This window comes from Formica exsecta, unplaced genomic scaffold (assembly GCF_003651465.1).
Source record: "Formica exsecta isolate Colony F162 unplaced genomic scaffold, ASM365146v1 scaffold512, whole genome shotgun sequence".
In the NCBI taxonomy this organism is placed as follows: domain Eukaryota; kingdom Metazoa; phylum Arthropoda; class Insecta; order Hymenoptera; family Formicidae; genus Formica; species Formica exsecta.
The window spans coordinates 300,971-308,397 of NW_021852364.1; the positions used below are offsets into that span (position 1 = coordinate 300,971).

At 33.1% G+C, this 7,427-nt stretch overlaps 1 long non-coding RNA gene and 1 other non-coding gene across 2 annotated transcripts in view; both read right to left on the minus strand.

Annotated features, from left to right (window-relative positions):
• LOC115241821 overlaps window positions 1-7,427 on the minus strand; it is a 69,256-nt gene that overhangs the window by 5,711 nt on the left and 56,118 nt on the right. The window lies entirely within an intron of this gene.
• On the minus strand, window positions 1,823-1,895 carry Trnak-cuu. The gene has a single exon. It is a non-coding gene; the product is annotated as a tRNA-Lys (tRNA).

The window sequence follows — 7,427 nt, forward strand, 5'->3', positions numbered from 1 at the left end:
AAAAAATATATTAATATATAAAAATAATATAAAAAAAAATATATTAAATAAACTTGAAACTATCAATATGAGATACTTTATTTCAATTCGTTCCACTCGTATTCGGTATATCTGAAATATCTTATAGATGATTTGATATATCAGAGATATCTCAAGAAACAATGTTCCTTCTCTGCGATAGGAAGAGGAAGAGTTTTCTGTTCCGGTGGTCCGATTACGCAATTATTCGTCGTTTTGCGATTCAGTTGTTAGTTTTTGAACACGAGGGTAAGTCATTTAAAATTGTTCTTACCGCGTTGCTCGTAAATACGAGAAGATACGAAAGGCGTCCAGATAGCGGAAAAAATGAAATAAACGAGCCCCGAGTGACCTGCAACAGAGAGTTTTCCAAGAAATATATCGAAGATTAAGACACACTGACATTTTTTAGTCTCTACTCTAACATTTTTATTTATCTCGTAGTCCACAGGCGTTTTTCAACGTTGCTCTACATTTTGGAACATATTTTTTCAAGATTGGAATAAAACGGTAAATAAAAGTACAGGAATAATATAATAATACACGTAAATAATAAAATTGTACTCTTCGCTTCTCTTATAATTTCCCTTTCCTTAACGGAATTTTGAACTGTTTAATTGGCAGGATATCTAATATGGAGTTTGATTAAGAAATGTAGAATTGAGATATATTTGATTTGACAAAAGAAAATTTACGAAAAAACCATAAAGATGCTATTGCAAATATCTGAAAGGTATTCGTGCAGTTATAGAGTCCCCAATTGTTTCTGAATGAGTTGGGGAATGTCCGCTTGAAGATAACGATATCGAGTCACTCACAAAGATGGATGGATCTCTGACAAATCTCTCTAAAAGAAATTTAACAATGGACCTCAAGAATCAGCTTTAAGAAAGCTCGTCAGAGATTAAGTGACACTATTGATAGTCGTTTCCTTTGTTCTTAGAACAATGTAGAAAGGAGACAGATAAAATTTTTGTAGAAATTTGAAGGAAAAAGATTTCCGGAAAGTCTTTGCAGTACTGATCCGTTAAAAAAAATCGCTTCTCATAGACTTTTATCGCGCGTGTTTATTAACATAGAGTGATGAAAGTGGCGAATATTAGAATTTATTAGGTTGCAATTTATGTGTCAGACAAAATTGAGATGAGTCACGTAAATCTATTTACATAATATATGCATAATAGAGAGAATTGAATGTTATATCAAATACAGTGTAATAGATAGATAGACACAATTTTTTGACGTTCTCTTAATAAATATTAATGATCGCTCTGTTGCTCTCTAGAAAGTCATTGATCGCAGCTGCGCAAATACCAATGAATGCCAGTCTGGATGCTGTGCGAGGGAGAGGAGAGATAGGTAAATGAAATGGTGAGATAAGTGAAATATAGTGCAATAAATTTATTTATTTATCTATCTCGGACAGAGCTAAGGATAGATACGTGTTATTCTCATAATTATATTGAGATGTACATACAATACTTCCGCGTACAAAAATTATATATTGAGATATAAAATACAAAAAACTTCAAGTAAATGTTTTTTTTAAATAAAATTTCAAGCTCGGTAGCAATGTTAAAATTCAATATTGGAAATTTAAAAGTTATTGGGAAAAGTCAATTCCAAATTAGACTATTCTTGAACGATGTTGTAGAAAAGATATCTAATCTTTACAAAATGATATAGCTAAACTATGTGTGTTAGAGCATGTAAGTCGTGAAAAATGTTTTGTCTATCTTCTCGGATAAAATGTAGATTTTAAGCTTATGTATAGATACAATGGAACTCGAAAGCAAAAGTAATTCGCCCAACGTGGGGCTCGAACCCACGACCCTGAGATTAAGAGTCTCATGCTCTACCGACTGAGCTAGCCGGGCTTGTTATGCCTGCTTATGAAAGCAAGTTTATTAACAAAAAAAAAAAATTTATTTACGTTATAATATAAATATTATATATATAATAAAAAATATTTAAAATAAATTTAAGATAAATAGTCAAATCTTATTTACATCAAAATCTAGAGACATTATATTTTAAGTTTGTGTGAAAGAGCCTGGATGACTTGGTGATAAGAGCAACATAAAAATAAGTTCCCTTTATCTCGAGAATAAAACATAGTTGAAATATTATGAATTGATTTATATAGGGCGTACTAGAATTATCGATTCGTTAAGATCCAAAAAATCGTGTTAATAATGCTACAAATATCGTAGATCATATTTGCAATAGTAATTTTTTGTATTATTTCATAGATTTAATTTATCAACTTTACGTATATAATACACTTTAGCATGAATAATACAATTAAATATAAATAAGATATATAAATATAAATTAAATAAATAGATAAATAGATTAAATAAGAGATAATCATTATGACGCAATTTCTGATGGGACACAAATGTATCGCTTCTAATAATTCATTTATGTCACAAATGAATACTTTCCTGAAAAATTTGCGATACATCGAAAGTGTACGAAACTCATTGTCAGTTGCTTTACACGAATTTTCCGTGATGTAAATTATATATTTCTATGTCTGTGTATTGCGTTTTCCTTCGACAGATCATCGTTCCATACGAACCAGGATCACTTAATTGGAGGGGCGTCATTGCTTTTGTATTTATGCATTATAACAAGCCCGAGGGTTTTTCATCGGGATGATATTATAATCATCGGCGCTAACAGACATTTGAACACAAGGGCATGATCAGGCCGCAGCAGCAAAAGAATAAGTCACAAGGGGGGCAGACAAATGCAATGGCGTAGTATCAAATTTATGCAAATGATATGTCAATATACAATTGATCCAAAATTAAGTTCCACTTATAAAAATATTCCTTGATTCAATTTTTATATATATATATATATATATATAACGTTTATATGAAATGTTTAATTCATCTTATATCAAAGATGTTTCCCGAAATTCATCAGTGACAGGTATCAACCAATTCAACTCGTCATTCAGAGGACCAATGAGCTGCTATGCACTCGGCGCAGGTTATATATTACTTATATGTCATATACTTAAAACAATTATAAGCGATAAAAAAAAGTATAAAGGATAATTTATAATTTAAGAATAGCTAAGAGAAATATATATACGAGATTTCACAATATATATTACTTAAATATATAAAAAGTTTCCAATGTGTAATTTTGAATTTGATAATTTTAATTCTAAATAAATTCTTGTGACATTAGTCAAGAGGTATTAATCGCACAGACGAGCGACGCAAACGACACACAAGCAGTTCTTGTCACAAGTACAGCTATAAACCTCTACGAAGTGATCCAATTTTATGCGAGTGTTAAGTGTTAATTAAATCTCGTCCACGGTTTTTGCGAATTTGTTTTTCCGGCGAGGATAATTCAGTGACGTTCACGAGGGCTTCTGCGCCAATGAAGAGTGCCGGGATTTTATAGTTTAATAATAGAGCGGTGCGCGGGTATAGAGAGTGTTTGCTTATCGCATCCCTGATTTCCAGCCGAAGACATGACGCCGTCGTACGCTTATAGTAGAGGACGGACGAGTGAGTCGAGAAAGAGAGAGGAAGAGAGTGAGGGAATATGATAAAAGAAGAGAGCTAGGGCAAAATAAGATGCAACAAGAAGGAGACGTCCTTGTATGTGTGTGCAACGAACGGAGGCGATGGGGTGGGTGTCCCGCCTCATCCCCCGGATGCGAATAATCGAAGGATAATTTGAGCCGGCGGGCATCTCGTCGCGGATTTCGTACGTTTACTGAATATGCCGTGCTTCGTAGTTATAATCGATAGTTTAGAGTTAGAGAGGTCTACGATATTTTTATTAATATTTTCTGAAAAGTAATACGCACATAAATAAATAATGTTAAAAATTCCATGAAGTAATGAACTATTTCTACACCTTCGTGATAATTATATACTGTATTTCTAAACATATTAATTATTCGAATTGATATATAAATCTAATTTAACACAGCATACTGTCGCAAATAACATAGGAAATACATTTAACAAGTGTAGCGTATAAGTAAATACATAATAACGTGAAATGTGACATTTTATATTCCTCTTGAGATTACGAAAGCTTTCACGTGTCATCGTTTTTCAATAAGAAGAGGCAAGTATATGTCTGTACGATTTCATAATTAGATGACGATATGTAGCGATGCGTAAGCACCTTGATAACATTCAACGTAATGCGTGCGCTAATAAATCTTTTTTTCAGCATCTGTAATTAGGACTTCTTTTCACAAGATAAAGATAAACGTGGTAGTGACGGGCATAGCTGGCAATAAAGTTTCCTTAATGTAACACGCATGCATATTAATATCGATACACGCATATTGACATATTTATGGATTATCAAATGATAATTTTGATCATTATAATATGTTAGTTATTTATAATTAGATAGATTTTTATCATTTTCTCATGATAAATATTTATTTAAAAAAATTTAAAAATAATGAGCTAAAGAAATATTTATGTATTTTATTGACTCATTTTATTGATCAAATAATTTTAATAATTATACATATTTCGAATAAAATAGATTAGATTATATCGTAAAAATATGATCTTTAAATTTCTCATTAATGTAAAAATATTTCGTTCGTCATCCGAATTTTAAAGGAATTTTATGATTACGTTTCTAATAAAGTAATCTCGCTTTCACAAATTGATGTGAATTATCATTACTCGCATATTATCAAACACGAAGCATACCAGACATTGTTTCCGAATAAGTGTTGTTGTTGATTGAAAATCCTGGCTAAGCGAGGAAGACAAGCAGGGTGCAATTCGAGAAAGATAAAAAGAGGCGCCCTTCGTGAACGGTTGCCGAGGGCCCCGTAAGTGGTTAAAAAGGCCTTCGTATAGACGTAGAGTACTACATAGGGGTAAGCGTATGTACGTACGAGAGCGAGGTGGATGAGCGTAATTCAATGTGCTCCAGGCGCGATTTTTATTTCTATTCGCTCGTAATAAACGATTATCGTAATAACAGTGATTACGCGGTCGGTTCACCTGCGCGACTTTGAAGTCGGAACGGGGCATGCATGCCCGAGTAAGAAGATTAACCCCTTAACTGATTATCCTCGCCCGATTTTTTTGATAAGGGACCGTCGGCCCCGTTTCCTACGCAAGGCAAATATCCCGGCACAATTTAAACGATCCAATGTTTTACGGCCACTTTCGTTCACGTGTCTTTAGACATTTCAGTACCTATGGATATACCTTTGGAAAAAAGTATAATTTAAATTTGTTTACATAAAGTAATATATTTTTGACTTTTTATCTAAATTGGCTTTCTCGTTGGAAATTTTATGAGTTAGAGTTTGCACAGAGAATCAACGCTCGAATATTTTATTGTTTTAAATAGAGTATTTATGAAATTTTTTATGAATTTTTTTATTTCGTTTTCTGACCGATTTACGATATTCAAAAGCTTTTAGAGAAATCAATTCATCAGTTGCTCATACAAATTTCTTCCTCGAAATTGCATATTGCTATAAAAATTATAAAGCGAAGATGATATGCGCTTTTTATTTTGCTTCCTCGTAGAGGAAGCTTTGTTTTTGTGACAAAATTTTTTTTCGAGTTTTCTATGCCAATGTGTTTAGGTTTAGAATGTTCCAAAACGTCGAAAAATCATATTCCTAAAAAATGTTTGTATATATGTATGTATGTGTGTATGTGTGTATGTGTGTATGTACGCAATATATTAATTTGCACAACTCTACTTGTTTATTATTGACTGAGATAAGATCTATGGAATTTTAAGCGTAATGTGCCCTTTGATCAAGCATTAGCAATTATTCAAAAGGAAACGTTTGAAAGAAAGAAAGTTTGAAGCAATTTATGTTTTTATGCATAGTGTGAAAAAAACGGAATGTAAAAAAGGAGAACACAAATATAATTCATGCAGATATTTATGGCAGATATTGTATTTATCGGAGAAAAATTTCGCAATTCTAATGGTCGCGCGAATATTAATATAATATAATTTATAGGAAACAAACTCGGAGAAATAATCTTTCATCAAAACTCTCTTTTATGGCCCTTTTGGGTCATTCATATCGATTGTTTATGATCATTTTAGATAATTATACCGATCCCGCGTGTAATCCCTAATTCATCCTTAAGTTTCTTTTTCACGCGCGGTGTACATTCTCGATTGCGGAATAAAGCCATTAATAGTTAAGATCACGCATCGTATATCAATGCTTTATGGTTATCGACCCTTAATCATGGTCATTATAATGGGAAGACTTTGTGCCTTCGTGCTCGATTTACGCGATTGCGGTGTTACTTGGAAATCATCATCTCAGAATAATCAAACGCCCGTAGCACGAATCCATCTTGATTATTTTCTTCTCGCGTGTTTCTTTTTTCTTAAGTTTGTCGCAATACGTTTCCGAGAGAAATGTTTCGTATATATAATACAAATATTTTCTAACAAAGAACATGTTGCAATATATGTCACACTTTTTGAAATCTGTACGCTTTGTATTTAAGAAGAAAAAAAAATCACGAAATTTTTATTTTCATTCTATTCTATTCTTTTTTTCTTTTAATAGATATTTAATCCGTTTAAGAGATTTGAAGAATTTATGAGGAACGTGCCACGTGTCACTTGTTCTGACGAGCGCCATAAAGTCAATTTGATTATATCCAACTTGCGTGTGCGAGTGTTTACATTGTTACGCTCCAGACGATCCTATTGAATAGAACCGGGGTGTCGTAAAGAAGCAGGTTGTCGCGCGCCGTTGGAAAGAACCCAAAAGGGGTGGTTCCACACCACCCGAGTTCTCGAGACCCCGGGAAGCTCGGATACCCAATGCGTCCCATAAACGCCACACAAGTTGAAATCAGATATTGTTCGGCCCTCGACTTCCCTCGCGACCTATGATGGATGAAACCGATCGGTCAATCGGGTCGACCGGCTAACGCTGTGTCGCTATGACCGCGGGTGGCGCAAGAATTTCCGAATTAGCCTTTTGGGATTTAAATTATATCTCGTTGTACTAGTTCTCGTCCTTGTTTCACTCAAATTGATAACGAATGGATAACGAACAGTTCTGAAAATCGCATGATCGAATATATTATAAATTAGTATATTCAGATTAAATGCAGAATTTTCTTGCACGGATAAATTTGTATCTCTTTAAATATTTTTTAAATTTTTGATGATAAATACTATAATAAATTTAATGCCGTACGTATTAATAAATAAACATTTTTAAGAATTTTTTTTATTTGCGGTTTAATTACACGACTTTTTTCTAATAATATAAAATCCCGTCTGCCGATCTTTGAATCTACAAAAATGTCTTGCGTCGGATAAGATCAGCCTTTCGAATCTTAAAATCTGGAAGAATATCGCCCCGGTCGCTTCTAAATGCGGTTCAATTCGGCATT